At 41.2% G+C, this 22,769-nt stretch overlaps 1 protein-coding gene across 1 annotated transcript in view; it reads right to left on the bottom strand.

The window, feature by feature from the left end:
- Positions 1-6,896: 6,896 nt before the first annotated feature.
- The window catches only part of FKBP6 (FKBP prolyl isomerase family member 6 (inactive)), a 163,158-nt gene continuing 147,285 nt past the window's right edge, over positions 6,897-22,769 (bottom strand). The window contains exon 9 of the mRNA XM_053706316.1: positions 6,897-7,357. The gene's annotated coding sequence lies outside the window, so the exon portion shown is untranslated. The remainder of the gene's footprint in view (positions 7,358-22,769) is intronic.

Raw genomic sequence — 22,769 nt, 5'->3', positions numbered from 1 at the left:
AGCAGCGGAACCAGTGGTCAGCCTACGAAGGGGTGAGTCTCATCCACAGTATATTATCTCTGACACTAACAACGGCACCGTCACACGAGAACTTTTTAGAGGGGGGAAGTGAAGGAATATGGAGGAGGCCATCAGGGTTTAAAAATTTGAAACACCCTACTAAGGAAGGCTCTTGAGTATGAGATTTAAGAAGATCTTGGGACACATTGTAAATTACTGCAGGGGTTACTAGCGAAGCTAACCTGACTTAAAGACCAGCTGTAAAAGGGAGGCCACAACATCAACCGAGAGATTTCCCTTCCCCATATTTGATAAAAACAGCGGCAGAAGGCTATGGGATTACAAGTACACCCTGACACACTAATCTACCTTGTGTACTAATGGTCTAAAGCATATTGAAGCTACATTGAAAATAACATTGACTATATCATATGAAATTTCCATTTCTTTGGACTACTGTTTGTCTTTTTTTTTTTTTTCTTATCTGAAATTCATAACTAATGATTGTTGCTTTTATCTATGCTTTGCTCCTCGGAATGAGGATTGGTCATACAACAGGTTTCTAGGTTATTTCAAATTGCATATACTAAAAGGTTAAAAGTAAATTTTCTAGTATTGACTTAAAATATAATTGATTATGCTACTATATTATAAGCTTCAAATAGCTTATCGAATCATATAAATACTTTTTGAAAGAACACTGATTGTTTAGATATAGTTGAAATAAGTTTTGAATTATCTAAGCTGAACCATAGGAAACTATATTTGGTTTTGTATTTCTTCTATTTTTTCATAGTGGCTAAGTGATGATAAGATTAGGCTTATAAAGTGTTATCTGAGTAGATTAACTGATATATATTTTTTCTAAGATCGCCCTAAATTTTAAACACCCTCTTGCAAGGTATCCCATTTGCAGGATTAATTGACTTAAGGGGGTGAGTTGTCTTATTTCACTGCTCTCTAAATACTGCCCGAGATAGCAGCCTATACTAAAGCTCCTCTGGACCAGGCTTGAAACCCTTCTGCTATTTCAGGTATCTAGGTCTCCCATTTTCCTCAGTGAGCTTAGTGATTGCTATAGGAAAACCCTCACACACTGGCAAAAGAAAAAAAAAAAAAAAAATTGATATTTTACCTAGTTGTATAATGTCCTGAAAAACATCCTGCCAAAGTTTTGGCTCACCCTTTTTTTTTTTTTAAATCTAAATTAGATTAATGTAACACTACTCCGGTAAATCTCACTTACTTGAGTTTAGCTGTACACTAAAACACACTCACAAAGCCCAAGTGTAAAGTAAACACTTAGAGGCCCTAATTTAAAATTAATTTTTCTTGCTCTTCTTACACGGCTACGTACTAGATCTCTAAAAATTATCTTTCTCACTCCTGAATCACCCTTTCTTCACCACTTAACCACACCTGGTACATGGATAAGTTTCTTGGCATCTCGGCCAAAACACCTTCTCCAACTATGGCAGTAAGACATAGGGACAGAAAGCCCAAGGGCACGCAAGATCCAGTTGTCGATGCCCAATCTACCATGATAAACATAGCTACACCTGAAGCACTAAATATTCAAACTCTGGTTGCCAGCATTTCAGAAGCCCTCTCCCCCAAGTTTGATGCTTTAAAAGCGGAAATCAAACAAGATATAACAGTTTTAACACAAGAAATCAGGCAATTTTCAGCAAGGCTACAGGAGGCTGAGCAAAGAGTGTCTGACTTAGAGGACCTCACTACCTCGTATGGCTCTAAATTTGAAAACATGAGTATAAGTATTCAAAAAACTTTATCTAGGCTGGAAGACCTAGAAAATCGCAGTAGAAGGAATAACATTAGAATAATAGGACTCCCAGAAGAGAGCCAGTATGAGGACTTGGTCCTCTTTATTTCAGACACTCTCACTAAAGCACTTAAATTTCCGTCAACATACCGCCAAGTCTTGGTAGAGAGGGCACACAGGCTTGGTCCACCTCGTACATCTAACAATAACCCTACCAGACCTAGACCTATAATTGCCAAATTACTTAATTATCAAGACAAACTTAAATTTTTACAACAATTTCGTAAAACCCAGCCACTTATTATCGATGGTGCTAAAATTTTAATCTTTCAGGATTTCTCAGCAGAGACAGCCTTAAAAAGGAGAGATTTGGCACCAATGTGCACTAAATTTATAAAACATGGCCTGGATGCCACCATAATTTTTCCTGCTAAGCTTAAAGTAACAGTGAAGGATGTTACATATTTTTTTGTGGAGGCTGTTTCGGCTGAGAAATTCTTTACAACTCTGGACCCACCAGCACTGAAAGGGTCAGTTTCGGCAGAGTAGGTCTAATCGTGGGTTTAATCCCGTCACTCAGAGATAGATGGGGCACTTAGGGAAATTGCCTGAGTCCCCCCCCCCCCTTGCGGGGGTCTCAAGGTTTTTTTTTTTGTTTGTTTTTTTTTCTCCTTCCCCAGCTTTTTTATATCTTTTTCCTCCCCCTCCCTGCTGTTTCATCCCAGAGTAGTTTTAAAAAGAAAATAGAAAAATTTAGGATTGTATCTTGGAACGTGGGAGGGATATCTACCCCTATTAAGCGAAAAGTTATACTGACACAATTAATGAAGTCCCAGAAGGATATAGGGTTAATCCAAGAAACACATCTTAATTCAGAGGAATCCTCTAAACTTAAAACCTCATGGGTTAAAGAAGTGTTCTTCTCACCAAGTATTGGTAAAAAAAGGGGAGTAGCTATCTTAATAGGGAAAAAAACCCAAATTGAGGTTGTGCACTGCAAGCCCGATCCGGAGGGAAGATTTGTTCTGTTAAAAATAAAACTCGCCCAGGATATCTATACACTATGCAATATATATGGCCCTAATACTTTTGACACAGAATTTTGGAATAGAATACAATCTAAATTATTACTGTATAGTCAGGGAGGGACACCTCATTATTGGTGGGGATTTTAATATGGCGCCGCAATGTCCATTAGACAGGCTTCGAGAAACTACGAAACAGAAAAAACAGAAAAAGGATAATCTAGAATTTAAAATGATTAAGAAAATAAAACAAAATTTAGCACTACGGGATATATGGCGTATTCAAAACCCGGATACACAGGAATTTACCTGTCTTTCAAAAGCACACAAAACTCTTTCACAAATAGATCTATTCCTTATAGACGAGCGTATAGGGCCCATAACGGTGCAAGCAAGAATCTTTCCCATATCAATATCAGATCATGCCCCCATTTCTTTGGATATTCAGTTGAAACGGCCGCAAATTAAATCTCTGCGTTTTCCCCCCCCCATTACTTAGTAACGGATATGAAATTTAAAACCCATCTCAGGTCGAAATTTGAGGAATTTATACAGTTCAATTATGAATATATTGAACGCCCAGAAGTGCTCTGGGACACCGCTAAGGCGGTTCTCAGAGGAGAAATACTAACTTATAACATCGCTCTAACTAAAAAATTAAAGACAAGAGAAAAAGAAATAAATAAGGCACTATCTAACTCATATAATAAATTCTTACTGCATAAAAATGCCCTAAATTGGGCTAAGTATGTGCAAGCTAAAGAAACTAGGGGCACATTTACTCTAACCCAACAAGTGCAGAAAGAACTAAAAACTCAGGCTAAATTCTACAGATTTGGGAATAAATCTGGAAAGATGTTGTCTAGATTGGTTAATAATGAAAAAAAAAACAACCTTATATTGAAGAACTTTTAGATAAAGGAAAGCGAATTTTAGATCCTGATAAGATTGCAACTGTATTGGCGGAATATTATCAAAATGTATATTCCGATAAGGGTTATGATCAAGATAAATCTGCAGAGTTTTGGAACAAGATTGTTAGTCCCTCATTAACTGATGATTGCATTGTCAAACTTAATGCTCCTATATCAGTTCAAGAAGTAAAGGTGGCAATCTCTAAACTACCGATTAATAAGGCGGCTGGTCCGGATGGACTACCTGGCGAATTTTATAAAATACTAGTGGAAGAAACTGCCCCATATCTAACAAATTTATATAACGAATACTATACCAAAGGCAAACCAGTTTCAGCTTCATTCTCTTTTTCCCACACAACCTTAATCCCTAAAGCAGGAAAAGACCCTAGGCTTAAGGAATCATATAGACCAATAGCCCTACTCAACTCAGATTACAAGATCTTAATGTCCATCTTAGCATCTAGACTACAGTTAATTTTGCCAAAAGTGGTTCATCCGGATCAAGCTGGCTTTATGAACGGACGAAACTCCTCGGCCAAAATTAGGGAGGTATTGGTCACTTTGGAATATTACGAAAAGATCTTGGCGGGGAGAGAGGAAGACCCTGGGGCATCAGACGTGGCTATTTTATCCATTGACGCAGAAAAAGCGTTTGGTTCTGTCACATTCAAACATCTTAACACATCTTTGTTGAAATTTGGAATCAAGGGCAAATTCCCTCAATTTGTAGAGAGTCTCTATAAAAGTTCAGCTACAAGTTTGATAATTAACGGTATGATATCTCCATCAATAACTCTTGAAAGAGGAACGCGCCAGGGTTGCCCTCTCTCCCCGCTTTTGTTTAACATTGCCATCGAGCCCTTAGCTATTATGATAAGGCAAAGCTTAGAGGGAATAAAGATCCTAAATCATGAGATGAAAATAGGCTTATATGCAGATGATGTCTTGCTGTATCTATCAAATACTGAGGTCAATATTCCAAAACTGCTGCAGATAATTGATCAATTCGGCACCTTTTCAGGGTATAAAATAAATGCATCTAAATCAGAAATTCTCTGGATCTGCAGGAATAAGGATTCATGTCTGGAGAACCCATTTAAAAGAGTAACAGACTCATTTAAATACTTAGGAATAATTATCCCTGCAAATTCAGATTTGACATATGAGCTTAACATTCCCCCAATTATTAGGCAATTTAAGGAAAAACTTAGAACTTGGCAAAGTTTGCCACTTTCAATTTCAGGAAGGATAGCATTGGTTAAAATGATCCTCCTCCCGAAACTGCTATATATATTGCAGAATGTTCCAGTAATCCTTTTTTAAAAAGATATACGTACGATTAATGGCCTAATTAGACAATTTCTTTGGCAAGGGAAAAGAGCACGAATATCCCTTAATAAACTCTCCCTTCCACGTGATTATGGGGGCTTAGCACTCCCAGACATTAGAGCATATAATCTTAGCTTTTTAGCGAGAATAGTGGCTAGCTGGATCCTGTCTAAAGATTATATCCTAAATAACCAGTTAGAAACTAATCTGTGACCCATACCATCCTTTATCACTTATACACTCCCCCCCCCCAAAGAGTTGCCCCCAGAAATTAAAAAATTAAAAGTTATTTATAACCCTATCAGGGCATGGTGGAAAATTGCAAAAATTCTTTCAATTAACTTTAAGGCTTCGTACTACCTTCCCCTGATAGGGAATCCAAAATTCCAACCTGGATTACATTCTGAGGTTTTTAATAGATGGCATAGGAAAGGGCTAAATAGAATGATTTTGCTGATAGATGGTGATAGGAAAATTATTAAAACATTTGAAGCACTGAAAAGAGAATTTAGTTTACCTAACAAAGACTTCTTTGCCTATTTACAGGTAAGGCATTTCCTGGCTGAAATAGTCAGAGAAGAGGGTTGGGGTTGGAAATTAGGCAAGGTAGAAAACTGGCTTATACTCATGAAGGCTGATTATATGTCTATCTCTGTGGCCTACCAGTTATTGGTTGGCAGTAAGGGTAACTATAATCTGTCAAGGATCGCCGAAACATGGACTTTATTTCTACCACAGAATAGGGTCGATTCAAAAATTCTGCAACACTCTAGGAAAAGTGGCTAAAATAACTTTATCTGCCACATGGCGCGAAGCACATATTAAACTGCTCCACAGAGCATATTTTACTCCGGAGATGGGCTTCAAGGTGCACAACTTGGGTTTTAACAAATGCCTGAAATGCTCTCTCCCAGCAGCTAATATAGAGCACATGTTCTGGTCTTGCCCAAAAGTGAGAAATACTTGGCGCAAACTTGAATACTGGCTGAATAGGGTATTGAAAATTCCACATATATCCTTTACCTTATTTCAGATTATATTATGCATTGACAATTTAAATAAGCATCACCCTAATGACAAATTGATATCTATTTCTATATTAGCCACCAGATATTTGATATGCAAAAAATGGAAAATGCGCTCGGTACCAAGTGTGCTGGAAATTCAAAATTGCCTCAAGAAACAATGTTTACTAGAACAGAAAGATACAGACATTAACAATGAAGAGGACATTAGGAAATTCTTTAATAAATGGGCAACATATATTAAATCATTACCTGAAAATGATAGAGAATATATGATCTTTCCTTTTCAAAATTCAGAAATGATCCTGCTAGGTATTTGGTAGAGGGAGCAGCAGGGAAGGGGATTATTTTCTTTTCTAAGGGGTATTCTTCCCCCTTTTTTTTTTTTCTCTTCCTCTTCCTTTCCCTTCTTTTTTTCCTTTCTTTTTTTTTTTTTTTTTTTTAGATAGGATCTTGGTTATTTATTTTATTTTTTATTTTTTTCGGTCAAAAAACAGAAAATCCCAACACAGGGCGACTTAAGGGAATAAGGTTTTGTTTTCAGTCTTAGACTTGAAAGAAGATAACACTCGTTTTCTTATAGGTGGGAGAAACTGTGGCTCAAATATTATTTTTCATAGCTTGCCTTTGTTTTCTTCTGCTGAAATTATCTGAACCTCAAGATGAGGACAAGTGTTTTTGTTTTTCTTCTCCTTAAATATTGTTATGAACCAAATTTGTATCACTGTATAATATCACCCTCTGTTGGTTAATAAAAAATAATATGGAAAATTGCTGCTCTTTTTAAATCATGAAAGAAAAAAATGTTGGTTTCATGTGGTGGTTTAATTTTTTATTTGTAAGATCAGAAACCGACAAACTGTTGAAAACTTTCCAGTCTCTACAACCAAAGAAACAGAAACTTATCACATTAAGATTTCAAGGTATTGGACAACTGGACACAAACATTAAACGTAAATAAAAAAAAAAAACAATCATTACTTTGACAAGAATACCACACAAATTTCAATTACGTCTTGGAAGACACAGAAAGCCTTGGATTTTCAGCTATTATGTGGTTCTACGGCTCTGATGTAAAATCAAACATTGAGAAACTATCACCTATAATGTTTATGTAAGAATGTATAGTAAACTGAAAAAAATGTGTGATGAGCTGTTGGAAGACAAAATCATTTTATTTTAAGGATTATTGTTTCATATCTTTATGAAGTTGGGCCAAGATACTTCTACCATAAGTCACAAAATGTGTTTCTTGAAATGTTAGGACCAATGGTGGATCTAAAAAAGAAAAAGGAAATTTAGACAGTAAAAGATACAATAGAAACATACTTTTCTTCAAAGAATTAATAAAAAATAATATAAATGAGTTGCTAAGCAACATTCTAATTTTAAATAGGACATTTTATTTTTGTACAAATATCTGAATATAAATATTAATTTAATGTCTACAAATTGTTTTATTTGACAACTACTACATACTACCTGGCTGATCATATACAAACATTACGGTTAATACTGCATGCTTACTACGACCTTCATAGGGAACACAATGAACTCTGTTTTTTTCCTTTGTCCTTGGGACTTGTAGAATGAGTCATTTTTTTGTACTATTTAGTTTCTCTCTATTAAAGGGACAGTCTAGGCCAAAATAAACTTTCATGATTCAGATAGAGCATGTAATTTTAAACAATTTTCCAATTTACTTTTATCACCAATTTTGCTTTGTTCTCTTGGTATTCTTAGTTGAAAGCTTAACCTAGGAGGTTCATATGCTAATTTCTTAGACCTTGAAGCCCACCTCTTTCAGAGTGCATTTTAACAGTTTTTCACCACTAGAGGGTGTTAGTTCACATATTTCATATAGATAACACTGTGCTCGGGCACGTGAAGTAATCTGGGAGCAGGCACTGATTTGCTAGACTGCAAGTCTGTCAAAAGAACTGAAAAAAGGGGCAGTTTGCAGAGGCTTAGATAATCAGAGAGGTTAAAAGTATATTATTATAATTGTGTTGGTTATGCAAAACTGGGAAATGGGTAATAAAGGGATTATCTATCTTTTCAAACAATAAAAATTCTGGTGTAGACTGTCCCTTTAACTCTCTATTCTACACATGCAATATCACTGTTTTGCTAAATATTAGAACTGACACTGCAACAATTATACCAACTCCAAACAATAAAAAACCTTTCAGTACACCTATGTCTCAGATTGTTAGGATACTGTTGCCTGATTTAGCTATGTAATTCCTGTATTTATTGGTGTGTGCATCCATAAGTCACAGAGCAGTGGAAATTTCCAGCACTGTATATATTTATGCAAACTACAGATAATGGGGTATTCTTGGGAACTGAACAAAGAATAAAACAATAAGAACAAATATTGATGATCCTAAAATGTTACAACCATCCTGAGATATTAAAGGGACATTGTACACTAGATTTTTCTTTGCATAAATGTTTTGGGGATGATCCATTTAGACAGTGGATCTGGGAGTGTTTTTGTAACAATGTACAGTTTTGCTTTTTAAAAAAATAAAAAAAATAATAGTAATCTGTATTTTCATTTGCAGGGAGGGGGGAGTGTCTGCTCTTTCTGCTTTCCCAGCCCCTTTCACTGGGTGTCCCAGCCTAACCTCATCAACAGTTATAAACTGGGAGCAGGGGCGGAACTATCCCCTGGAGGGGGCCCCTAACAGCCTGTCTATACATAGGTTTGTGCAGAATGTTTACAATCCTAATGCAGGGGAGCCTTTTATTAATGCAGGTTGTAGGTCCATGTGTCTATTGATCTATCTGTTTGTTTGTCTATCTATCTATCCTAAAAATTATTATACAGAGCAGAATGTATATTAATACTTTTGCTTTCTACTGAGTTACTTTTGGGGGGCCCAAAAAAAATCTTGCACCAGGGCACTCTATTGAGTAGGTCCGCTACTGACTGGGAGCTTAAGTAAGTTTTAAAAAGGTTTTATACTGGATTTTTATATCAGCATCTGTGCATATTCTTTATAGTAGTGTATATTTCATGCACTTACATGAAATTTGGTTTACACTGTCCCTTTAAGGGGCAGGAGGTTAAGGCATAGATACTGACTAATAATGGTGGAGCAGTAAATTCAAGTCTGAGACAATCTTACTATGTATAGATTACAGGTGAAGAGGTCATAATCTGAAGTGGGAGGGTACTAGGTTTAAGTAATTTGCATAAACACTTCTTTACAAAAAGGGTGATTGGTGGAACAGTCATCCATTGCATGCGGTATGGGCAAATACAGTAAAACAATTCAGGAACTGATGGGATATTTAGAAGGCTTTCCTGAGGATTAAGCCTACACTTTGCATAGAAATTTGGGCATACTAGATGAACGTTCTGTCTTTTTTTTATGACATCAAAAAAGATGTCTCCTTGTAACATACTATAGATATGTCAAGTATATGTTTGTTTCTCACAGAAAAACAGAATTTATGCTTACCTGATAAATTACTTTCTCTTACAGTGTATTCAGTCCACGGCTTCATCCTTACTTGTGGGATATTCTCAATCCCTACAGGAAGTGGCAAAGAGATCCATATAGCTCCCCTCGGGCTCCCCCCCCCCCCCAGTCATTCGACCGACGGTTAGGAGAAACCATAGGGTGCAGTGGTGACTGTAGTTATTTTAAATTAAATTTGAACCTGACTTAAATGCCAGTGCGGGCCGTGGACTGAATACACCGTAAGAGAAAGTAATTTATATATATATAAATTCTGTTTTCTCTTACTTGGTGTATTCAGTCCACAGCTTCATCCTTACTTGTGGGATACCAATACCAAAGCAATAGGACACGGATGAAGGGAGGGAACAAGTCAGGTAACCTAAACGGAAGGCACCACTGCTTGCAAAACCTTTCTCCCAAAAATAGCTCAGAAGAAGCAAAAGTATCGAATTTGTAAAATTTGGCGAATGTATGCAGTGAAGACCAAGTCGCTGCCTTACAAATCTGTTCAACAGAAGCCTCATTCTTGAAAGCCCATGTGGAAGCCACAGCTCTGGTAGAATGAGCTGTAATTCGTTCGGGAGGCTGCTGTCCAGCAGTCTCATAAGCCAATCGGATGATGCTTTTCAGCCAAAAGGAAAGAGAGGTAGCAGTCGCTTTCTGACCTCTCCTCTTACCAGAATAGACGACAAACAAGGATGATGTTTGTCTGAAATCTTTAGTTGCTTTTAAATAGAATTTTAAAGCATGAACCACGTCAAAATTGTGTAAAAGTCGTTCCTTCCTAGAAACTGGATTAGGACACAGAGAAGGAACAATTATTTCCTGGTTGATATTCTTATTAGAAACCACCTTTGGAAGAAAACCAGGTTTGGTACGCAAAACAACCTTATCTGCATGGAACACCAGATAGGGTGAATCACACTGCAAAGCAGACAATTCAGAAACTCTTCGAGCAGAAGAAATGGCTACTAAAAACAAAACTTTCCAAGATAATAACTTAATATCTATGGAATGTAAAGGTTCAAAACGGAACGCCTTGAAGAACTGAAAGAACTAGATTTAGACTCCAAGGAGGAGCCACAGGCTTGTAAACAGGCTTGATTCTGACTAGAGCCTGTGCAAACACCTGAACGTCTGGTACAGCTGCCAGGCGCTTATGTAACAGAATAGACAGAGCAGAAATCTGTCCCTTTAAGGAACTCGCTGACAGACCTTTCTCCAATCCTTCTTGGAGAAAAGCTAGTATCCTTGGAATCCTAACCTTACTCCACGAGTAACCCTTGGATTCACACCAACCAAGATATTTCCGCCATATCTTATGGTAAATTTTCCTGGTGACAGGCTTTCTGGCCTGTATCAGAGTGTCTATAACTGATTCAGAGAAACCACGCTTAGCTAGAATTAAGCGTTCAATCTCCAAGCAGTCAGTTGCAGAGAAACTAGATTTGGATGCTTGAAAGGACCTTGAATTAGAAGATCCTGCCTCGATGGCAGTTTCCATGGTGGGACCGATGACATGTCCACTAGGTCTGCATACCAAGTCCTGCGTGGCCACACAGGCGCTATCAGAATTACCGAAGCCTACTCCTGTTTGATTCTGGCTATTAGCCGAGGGAGAAGAGGAAACGGTGGAAAGACATAAGCTAGACTGAATGACCAAGGCGCTGTTAAAGCATCTATCAATGCCGCCTTGGGATCTCTGGATCTGGATCCGTAAAGGGGAAGTTTGGTGTTCTGACGCGAAGCCATCAGATCCAAATCTGGAATGCCCCATAGCTGGGTCAGCTGAACAAAAACCTCCGGGTGGAGTGCCCACTCCCCCGGATGAAAAGTCTGACGACTTAGAAAATCCGCCTCCCAGTTGTCTACCACTGGGATGTGAATTGCAGATAGATGGCAGGAGTGATCCTCCGCCCATTTGATGATCTTGGATACTTCCTTCATCGCTAGGGAACTCCTTGTTCCTCCCTGATGATTGATGTACGCTACAGTCGTGATGTTGTCCGACTGAAATCTGATGAATTTGACCTCCGCTAGTTGAGGCCATGCCTGGAGCGTATTGAATATCGCTCTCAGCTCCAAAATGTTTATTGGGAGGAGAGATTCTTCCCGATACCATAGACCCTGAACCTTCAGGGAGTTCCAGACCGCACCCCAGCCTAACAGACTGGCATCGGTCGTGACAATGATCCACTCCGGTCTGCGGAAACTCATTCCCTGAGACAGGTGATCTTGAGACAACCACCAGAGAAGAGAGTCTCTGGTTTTCTGGTCCATTTGTATTTGAGGAGATAAATCTGCGTAATCCCCATTCCACTGCTTGAGCATGTACAGTTGCAGTGGTCTGAGATGAATTCGGGCAAAAGGGACTACGTCCATTGCCGCCACCATTAAACCAATTGCCTCCATGCACTGAGCCACAGAAGGCCAAGGAATGGAATGAAGAGCTCGGCAGGTGTTCAACAGTTTGGACTTCCTGACCTCTGTCAGAAAGATTTTCATTTCTACCGAGTCTATTAGTGTTCCCAGGAAGGGAACCCTGGTAAGCGGGGACAGAGAACTTTTTTCTACGTTCACCTTCCACCTGTGAGACCTTAGAAAGGCCAGAACAATGTCCGTATGAGCCTTGGCTCTGTGGAAAGACGACGCCTGTATTAATATGTTGTCTAGGTAAGGTGCTACTGCAATGCCCCGCGGTCTTAGCACTGCCAGAAGGGACCCTAGCACCTTTGTGAAAATTCTGGGAGCGGTGGCCAACCCGAAAGGAAGAGCCACGAACTGGTAATGTTTGTCCAGAAAGGCGAACCTTAGGAACTGATGGTGATCTTTGTGGATAGGAATATGTAGGTATGCATCCTTTAGATCCACGGTAGTCATATATTGACCTTCCTGGATCATCGGCAAGATTATCCGAATGGTTTCCATCTTGAAAGACGGAACTCTGAGGAATTTGTTTAGAATCTTTAGATCCAGGATTGGCCTGAAAGTTCCCTCTTTTTTGGGAACTACGAACAGTTTTGAGTAAAAGCCCAGTCCTTGTTCTGCAATTGGAACTGGGTGTATTACTCCCATTTTTAGGAGATCTTCTACACAGTTTAAGAACGCCTGTTTCTTTGTTTGGTCTGAAGACAAACGAGAACTGTGGAACCTTCCCCTTGGGGGAGAATCCTTTCATTCTAGAAGGTACCCCTGAGCAACTATTTCTAATGCCCAGGGATCCGGAACGTCTCTTGCCCAAGCCCAAGCCCAAGATCGGGGGCTACCCCTTCATGCTGTCTTGGTAGCAGGAGCAGGCTTCTTGGCCTGTTTACCCTTATTCCAGCCCTGCAAGGGTTTCCAGGTTGCTTTGGGCTGGGAAGCGTTATCTTGCTTTGCGACAGCAGAGGTTGCAGCAGATCCGCTCCTGAAGTTGTGAAAGGAGCAAAAATTAGCCTTGTTTTTGGCCTTAAACGGCCTATCTTGTGGAAGGGCATGACCCTTGCCCCAGTGATATCTAAAATAATTTCTTTCAGCTCTGGGCCGAAAAGGGTCTTCCCCTTGAAGGGAATATTTAACAGTTTTGTTTTGTACGACACATCCGCCGACCATGATTTGAGCCAAAGCGCTCTTCGAGTCATGATGGCAAAACCTGAGTTTTTCGCCGCTAGCTTAGCTAACTGGAAAGCGGCATCAGTGATAAAAGAATTAGCCAGCTTTAGAGCATGAATTCTATCCATGACCTCATCATATGAAGTCTCCCTCTGGAGCGACTCCTCCAGGGCCTCGAACCAAAAAGCTGCTGCAGTAGTTACAGGAATAATGCAGGCAACTGGTTGAAGTAGAAAACCTTGCTGAACAAAAATTTTCTTCAGCAATCCTTCCAATTTTTTATCCATAGGATCTTTGAAAGCACAACTGTCCTCTATTGGTACAGTTGTACACTTAGCAAGTGCTGAAACAGCCCCCTCTACCTTAGGGACCGTCTGCCACTCGTCCCGCCTGGGGTCTTTATGGGGAACATTTTCTTAAAGATAGGGGGGAACAAAGGGTACACCTGGTCTCTCCCACTCCCTAGTCACAATATCCGCCACCCTCTTTGGGATCGGAAATGCCTCAGTTTAAACAGGGACCTCTAAAAACCTGTCCATCTTACACAATTTTTCTGGGACCACCATGGGGTCACAATCATCCAGCGTAGCTAAAACCTCCTTAAGCAGTACGCGGAGGTGTTCCAGCTTAAATTTAAACGCTAAGGAATCTGAATCTGTCCGCTGAGAAACTTTTCCTGTATCAGAAATTTCTCCCTCAGACAGACCTTCCCTCACTGCTACTTCTGAGTTTTGTGAGGGTACTACAGATAAATTATCCAAAGCGTCTGATTGCTCATCCTCTGTATTTAAAACTGAGCTATCGCGCTTTCTTGGAAAAACTGGCAGTTTGGATAAAAATGCTGCAAGGGAATTATCCATTACTGCTGCTAATTGTTGTAAAGTAATAGGGGCCAATGCGCTAGAGGTACTAGGCATCGCTTGTGCGGGCGTAACTGGTGTCGACACATGGGGAGAGGAAGAAGGACTATCCTCATTATCCTCTGTTAAAGAATCATCTTGGGATACATTTTTAAGTGTCACTGGATGGTCTATAAAATGCTTAGATGTTTTAGCACACTTTACACATAAATGCAATGGGGGTACCGCCATGGCTTTTAAACATAAAGAACAACGTCTATCTGAAGTCTCAGACATGTTTGACAAACTTATACAGCACTACAATACAGAAAAAAAATCACTTTTTGAAAAAACGTTACTGTGTCTTTAAATAATAAAAAGCACACACTTTTTTTTCCAAATCACCAAAAAACATCCGATCTTTATGAAAATTTCACCACATGATCCTAATGAAATGGTTGCACACAAATTTTCAAATCAATTAACCCCTTATTGACCAAACCGGAGCAAATTGCAGTAAACAACAGGTTTAACACACTACAGAACGGTGCCACAGTCTTTGCTGCGGCCCTACCTTCCCTTAGGGTTATTTGTAGCAGAAATATAAGCCTCCTTGATGTCCTCCTGCACTCTCAGGACTCTACACATGAAGCAGCATGAGCTGTCTTGAAAATCAACTGCGCAACTGAGGCGCAAAAATGAGGCCCCCTCCCTCTTCAGTCCAGAGTTATGGGGCCTTCCTGAGTCAGACTAGGCGTCTGATAATATGCCAGGCGAAATAAAAACCCCAAAAAGTGTTTACAACGTTTCAAACACTTAAATAAATAGAAGATTCTATTAATAAAATAATCGATTTAGCCCATCACAGTGTCTACCAGTATTTAAGCCCTTCACAGAAGCCATCCTTCTATACTGCGTCTCAGAAAATGGCTTACCTTCCCTCCTGGGGATTACTGTCAGTCTTCTAGCATTACCAGGTCTTGTTAGAAATAAATGACTGAGCATACCTTAAGCAGTTAAGCCTGCAAACTGTTCCCCCCAACTGAAGTTCTCCGGTACTCAACAGTCCTGTGTGGGAACAGTAATGGATTTTAGTTACAACATGCTAAAATCTTTTTCCTCTCAGCAGAAATCTTCATCACTTTCTGCCTCAGAGTAAATAGTACAAACCGGCACTATTTTAAAATAACAAACTCTTGATTGAAGAAATAAAACTACAAATCTAACACCACAAACTCTTTACCCTCCCGTGGAGATGCTACTTGTTAGAGCGGCAAAGAGAATGACTGGGGGGGGGCGGAGCCTGAGGGGAGCTATATGGACAGCTTTGCTGTGTGCTCTCTTTGCCACCTCCTGTAGGAATTGAGAATATCCCACAAGTAAGGATGAAGCCGTGGACTGAATACACCAAGTAAGAGAAATAAATGTATTCAGAGCGCCTCAAATGGGCTAGGTGTTGTACAATGTGTAGAGTTTGTATTTAGAAATATTTTTTAATTGTAAAGCTAGTACTTTACACAAGAATAAAACATGCCACGGTGGGTACAGTGGTAATAAATGACAATAAAAACAATAAGATGTGGATCCACTCTTGTACAAATTAAATATTGAATATATCTATATAAAAACAGAATTTATGTTTACCTGATAAATTTCTTTCTCCTACGGTGTATCCGGTCCACGGCTTCATCCTTACTTGTGGGATATTCTCAATCCCTACAGGAAGTGGCAAAGAGAGCACACAGCAAAGCTGTCCATATAGCTCCCCTCAGGCTCCGCCCCCCCCCAGTCATTCGATCGACGGTTAGGAGAAAAAGGAGAACCATAGGGTGCAGTGGTGACTGTAGTTTATAAAAATAAATTTAAACCTGACTAAAATGCCAGGGTGGGCCGTGGACCGGATACACCGTAGGAGAAAGAAATTTATCAGGTAAACATAAATTCTGTTTTCTCCTACATTGGTGTATCCGGTCCACGGCTTCATCCTTACTTGTGGGAACCAATACCAAAGCTTTAGGACACGGATGGAGGGAGGGAACAAGTCAGGTAACCTAAACGGAAGGCACCACTGCTTGCAAAACCTTTCTCCCAAAAATAGCCTCCGAAGAAGCAAAAGTATCGAATTTGTAAAATTTGGCAAATGTATGCAGTGAAGACCAAGTCGCTGCCTTACAGATCTGTTCAACAGAAGCCACATTCTTGAAAGCCCAAGTGGAAGCCACAGCTCTAGTAGAGTGAGCTGTAATTCGTTCAGGAGGCTGCCTTCCAGCAGTCTCATAAGCCAACCGGATGATACTTTTCAGCCAGAAAGACAGAGAGGTCGCAGTCGCCTTTTGACCTCTCCTCTTACCAGAATAGACGACAAACAAGGACGAAGTTTGTCTGAAATCTTTAGCTGCTTTTAGGTAAAACTTCAAAGCACGAACCACATCGAGATTGTGTAACAGACGTTCCTTGTTAGAAGCTGGGTTAGGACACAGAGAAGGAACATCTATTTCCTGGTTAATATTCTTATTGGAAACCACTTTTGGAAGAAAACCAGGTTTGGTACGTAAAACGACCTTATCTGTATGAAACACCAGATAGGGTGAATTACACTGCAAAGCAGACAATTCAGAAACTCTTCTAGCGAAAGAGATAGCAACCAAAAACAAAACTTTCCAAGATAGTAACTTAATATCTATGGAATGTAGAGGTTCAAACGGAACCCCCTGAAGAACTGAAAGAACTAGATTTAGACTCCATGGAGGAGCCACAGGTCTGTAGACAGGCTTGATTCTGACTTAAGCCTGCACAACTCCTGAACATCTGGCATTGCTGCCAGACGTTTGTGCAACAAAACAGACAGAGCTGATATCTGTCCTTTTAAGGTACTAGCTGACAAACCTTTCTCCAATCCTTCTTGGAGAAAAGCTAAAATCCTTGGAATCCTAATCTTACTCCATGAGTAACCCTTGGATTCGCACCAACAAAGATATTTCCGCCATATCTTATGGTAAATTTTCCTAGTGACAGGCTTTCTAGCCTGAATCAGGGTATCTATAACTGAATCCGAAAACCCACGCTTAGCTAGAATCAAGCGTTCAATCTCCAAGCAGTCAGTTGCAGAGAGACTAGGTTTGGATGTACGAATGGACCTTGAATTAGAAGGTCCTGCCTCAAAGGTAGCTTCCATGGTGGAACCGATGACATATTCACCAGGTCTGCATACCAGGTCCTGCGTGGCCACACAGGAGCTATCAGAATTACTGAAGCCTTCTCCTGTTTGATCCTGGCTACTAGCCGTGGGAGAAGAGGAAACGGTGGAAAGACATAAGCTAGATTGAACGACCAAGGCGCTGCTAAGGCATCTACCAGTGTCGCCTTGGGATCCCTGGACCCGGACCCGTAACATGGAACTTTTGAGTTCTGACGTGACGCCATCAGATCCAGATCCGGAATGCCCCATAGTTGAGTTAACTGGGCAAAAACCTCCGGGTGAAGTTCCCACTCCCCCGGATGGAAAGTCTGACGACTCAGATAATCCGCTTCCCAGTTGTCCACTCCTGGGATGTGAATTGCTGATAGATGGCAGGAGCGATCCTCTGCCCATTTGATGATCTTGGATACCTCTCTCATCGCCAGGGAACTCTTCGTTCCCCCCTGATGATTGATGTACGCTACAGTCGTCATGTTGTCCGACTGAAATCTGATGAATCTGGCCTCCGCTAGTTGAGGCCATGCCTGGAGAGCATTGAATATCGTTCTCAATTCCAATATGTTTATCGGGAGAAGAGATTCTTCCCGAGACCATAGACCCTGAGCCTTCAGGGATTCCCAGACCGCGCCCCAGCCCAAAAGACTGGCGTCGGTCGTGACGATGATCCACTCCGGTTTGCGGAAACTCATTCCCTGAGACAGGTGATCTAGAGACAGCCACCAGAGGAGTGAGTCTCTGGTTTTCTGGTCCATTTGAATCTGGGGAGACAAGTCTGCATAATCCCCATTCCACTGTTTGAGCATGCACAGTTGCAATGGTCTTAAATGAATTCGAGCAAAAGGAACCACGTCCATTGCCGCAACCATTAGTCCTATTACCTCCATGCACTGAGCTATGGAGGGCTGAGGAATGGATTGAAGAACTCGACAAGCGTTCAGAAGCTTTAACTTCCTGACCTCTGTCAGAAAGATCTTCATTTCTACGGAGTCTATTATTGTTCCCAGAAAGGGAACCCTTGTGGACGGGGACAGGGAACTTTTTTCTATGTTCACCTTCCACCCGTGAGATCTGAGAAAGGCTAAAACAATGTCTGTATGAGCCCTTGCTTTGGGAAGGGACGACGCTTGTATTAGAATGTCGTCTAGGTAAGGTGCTACTGCAATGCCCCTCGGCCTTAGCACCGCTAGAAGGGACCCTAGCACCTTTGTGAAAATTCTGGGAGCAGTGGCTAAACCGAACGGAAGAGCCACGAACTGGTAATGTTTGTCCAGAAAGGCGAACCTCAGGAACTGATGGTGATCTTTGTGGATAGGAATATGCAGGTACGCATCCTTTAAGTCCACGGTAGTCATGTATTGACCCTCCTGGATCGTTGGTAAAATTGTCCGAATGGTTTCCATTTTTAATGATGGAACTCTGAGGAATTTGTTTAGAATTTTTAAGTCCAGAATTGGCCTGAAAGTTCCTTCTTTTTTGGGAACTACAAACAGGTTTGAGTAAAAACCCAGTCCTTGTTCCGCTGTTGGAACTGGGTGTATCACTCCCATCTTTAATAGGTCTTCTACGCAACGTAAGAATGCCTGTCTCTTTATCTGGTCTAAAGATAAGCGAGACATGTGGAACCTTCCCCTTGGAGGAAGGTCCTTGAACTCTAGAAGATACCCCTGAGAAACAATTTCTAGTGCCCAGGGGTCCGGAACATCTCTTGCCCAAGCCTGAGCAAAGAGAGAAAGTCTGCCCCCTACTAGATCCGGTCCCGGATCGGGGGCTACCCCTTCATGCTGTCTTGGTAGCAGCAGCAGGCTTCTTGGCCTGTTTGCCCTTGTTCCAGCCTTGCAATGGCTTCCATGCTGGTTTGGGCTGGGATGCGTTACCCTCTTGCCTAGTGGCTGTAGAGGTGGAAGTCGGTCCGTTCCTGAAATTGCGAAAGGAACGAAAATTAGACTAATTTTTAGCCTTGAAAGGTCTATCCTGTGGAAGGGCATGGCCCTTTCCCCCAGTGATATCTGAAATAATTTTCTTCAACTCTGGCCAAAATAGGGTCTTACACTTGAAAGGAATATTAAGTAATTTTGTTTTGGACGACACATCCGCCGACCAAGACTTTAACCAAAGCGCTCTGCGCGCCACAATTGCAAAACCAGAATATTTCGCCGCTAATTTAGCTAACTGGAAAGCGGCGTCTGTAATGAAAGAATTAGCCAACTTCAGGGCATGAATTCTGTCCATGACTTCATCATAAGAAGTCTCCTTTTGGAGCGAGTTTTCTAGTTCCTCAAACCAAAAAGCTGCTGCAGTGGTTACAGGAATAATGCAAGAAATTGGTTGAAGAAGAAAACCCTGTTGAACAAAGATTTTCTTAAGTAAACCTTCTAATTTTTTATCCATAGGATCTTTGAAAGCGCAACTGTCTTCTATTGGTATAGTCGTGCGCTTAGCTAGCGTTGAAACTGCCCCCTCTACCTTAGGGACCGTCTGCCATGCGTCCCTTCTAGGGTCAACAATTGGGAACATTTTCTTAAATATAGGAGGGGGAACAAAGGGTACACCTGGCTTCTCCCACTCCTTAGTCACGATATCCGCCACCCTCTTAGGTATCGGAAATGCATCAGTGTGTACTGGGACCTCTAAGAATTTGTCCATTTTACACAATTTTTCAGGGATCACCAAAGGATCACAATCATCAAGTGTAGCTAGGACCTTCTTAAGTAGGGCGCGGAGGTGTTCTAGCTTAAATTTAAATGCTATGGCATCAGGCTCTGCCTGCTGAGAAACTTTCCCTGTGTCAGAAATTTCTCCCTCAGACAGGCCCTCCCTCACCGCCAAGTCAGATTGATGTGAGGGCACTACAGATAAATTATCCTCTGTGTCAGCTTGCTCATTTTCTGTGTTTAAAACTGAGCAATCACGCTTCCTAGGAAAAGCTGGCAGTTTGGATAAAAATGCTGAGAGAGAATTATCCATTACTGCCGCTAACTGTTGCATAGTCATCGCAATTGGTGCGTTAGATGTACTGGGCATCGCTTGCGCGGGCATAGCTGGTGTTGACACAGAAGGGGAGGATAGCGAGCTATATTCACACCCTTCAGCTAAAGAATCATCTTGAGCTATATCTTTAAGTGTAATTATACGGTCCTTAAGCTGTTTGGACGCTATAGCACATTTCACACATAAATTTAATGGGGGAACCACCTTGGCCTTTGAACATAGAGAACATAGGCTATCTGAAGGTTCAGACATGTTTAACAGACTTAAAAGTAACTTCAATGCAATAAAATTAATTTTTGACAAAAACGTTACTGTCTCTTTAAATAATAAAAGTGCACACTTTATTACTGAAACATCAAAAAACCATCAAAAACACATCCGATTTTTATGAAATTTTCACCACAGTGTCATAATGCTTTGAAAAGGTTGCACACAAATTTTCAGACCAATTAACCCCTTAATGCCCAAACCGGAGCTAAAAAACATAATTTATGCTTACCTGAAAAATTCCTTTCTCCTGTAGTGTAGTCAGTCCACGGGTCATCCATTACTTATGGAATATATCTCTTCCTAACAGGAAACTGCAAGAGAATTACCCAGCAGAGCTGCTATATAGCTCCTCCCCTCACATATCATACTCAGTCATTCGACCAAAGCAGACGAGAAAGGAGGAACCATAGGGTACAGTGGTGACTGGAGTTTAATTAAAATTTAGACCTGCCAGAGGCGGAGCTGGCCGCAGCCAAGATGGCTGCTTAACACCATAGCTCCGGAATCCAGCTCCAATAAAATAACCCCATAAGTTCATATTCCTGTTGGCTTGCAGTCTATTTCATGGGGGCTCGGTAGTTACCCACATAAGAAGGCTGGGAGCAGAGTTCGAGCTCATAGCTCACCCATCTAAGCTACGGAGCCGGTATTAACCTCACGGCCCGTGCCGCACTCTGTACTCCCCGGAGCGCCGCAGCGCTACAGACTACAGAGGATTCCAGCAGCGAAAGGGGATAAAGCTGATGCGCAACTTGCCGGAAAAGAAAACCACAGGTAATCTGCAATAACAGAGGGAGCACCCTCCCGCATCTTCCCCACGACTGATATCTCACCCACACGCCACCGGACTCTCTTGTCCTCTCATCACAGGCAGCCATATTACCCACGTGGTAAGGGGGAACTTTAAACAGTTTAACGCTGCTGCTGCAGCATATATCTAACCAGAGTGACACACTTGGCAAACGGCTGAGTACCGGGGGGTGACCAGAAGGAAAAGAGGGAGGATTGCTGGAGAAAGGTTCAGCTGAAGTTGAAAATTCAGTATAAAACATAAAGACATTCTAAGTGCATCCTCTCCTTCTACAATTATGTGTTACAGTTCTATCATTGCGTTATCAATTCAATGTCCCACATTTTGAACATTGGACTGAGCTTTTATCACTGTATTCTCCCCTGGATATCCTTTGCCCAGGCTATTGCTTCTCTATATAGCTTCAATCTTTAACATAAAACCATCCTGGGATAGTCACCCATCATTTTCACCCCATTTCTGCAGCAGAATTTATGAGAATATTCCCTGTGTGTTCATAGAGCTCTTCATAAATTATTATCATGAATCCTAAATGCTCTGCAAAATTAAACAAGCCACAGAAAATAACTAACCAAAGGGACAGTGTGGTAGACCATTTTTTCTCCCCTACGGGAACTAAAGCAGCAATGCATATAGAAGCTACCAGATCGCCTATGAAAAGAGTGGAGACAACACAGCATAGTGTGGAGGCCCCTGAAGAGAGCACCTCTGTGCCAAATGCTATCCTTTCCACACTGGCGTCCAAACAGGATATTGCGGATATTATCCGCTCATGCATCCGTGAGGAAATAGCAGAAATAAAACAGGACTTGCACTCTGTGGGAAATAGAGTGGAAGCACTGGAGGAATTCACAGACCACCTGCAGAAGGAAATTAATACAACTCAGGATGTCACAAACCACCACACCACATTGCTATCTGATCTACATGACAAAATAGAGGACCTTGAAAATCGGAGCCGTAGGAAAAATCTTAGGATCCGTGGCATTCCTGAGTCGGTGCTCCCGAAAGACTTCCCAACCTATTTTCCAGCCCTCTTTGCTCACCTTAAGAGCTCCTTACCGACTACAGATATCCCTTGGGTCAGAGCCCATAGAGCCCTCAGGCCCAAACCTCCGGACTCAGCGCCACCAAGAGATATCTTCATGAAGTTTAAGGACTTCAGAGAAAAGGAGGAACTCCTAAACCTCTCCCGTAAGAATCAACCGGTCAAGTTTCGAGGGGTCGTTTTACAATTTTTTCAGGACCTTTCACAAAGAACTTTGCAGAGAAGAAGGGAACTAGCCCCTTTAACTGCACTCTTACGTCAAAAGAGGATTCTATATAGATGGGGTTTCCCATTCCATCTATACGTCCTTCATGGAAATCGGAAATTAACCTGCAAATCTACAGAAGACGTCGGAGACTTTTGCACTGCCTTAGAGATCGAGGTCCCTAATGGACTGCCTACAGAAGAATCTCAAGAACCTCCGAAGAAAAGGCCAACTCAGACAGATCCACGATTGTGGCAAAAAGT

This window comes from Bombina bombina, chromosome 3 (genome assembly GCF_027579735.1).
Source record: "Bombina bombina isolate aBomBom1 chromosome 3, aBomBom1.pri, whole genome shotgun sequence".
NCBI lineage: Eukaryota > Metazoa > Chordata > Amphibia > Anura > Bombinatoridae > Bombina > Bombina bombina.
The sequence above is the reverse complement of the archived record's forward strand: the minus strand, read 5'-3'. Positions and strand labels throughout refer to the sequence as shown.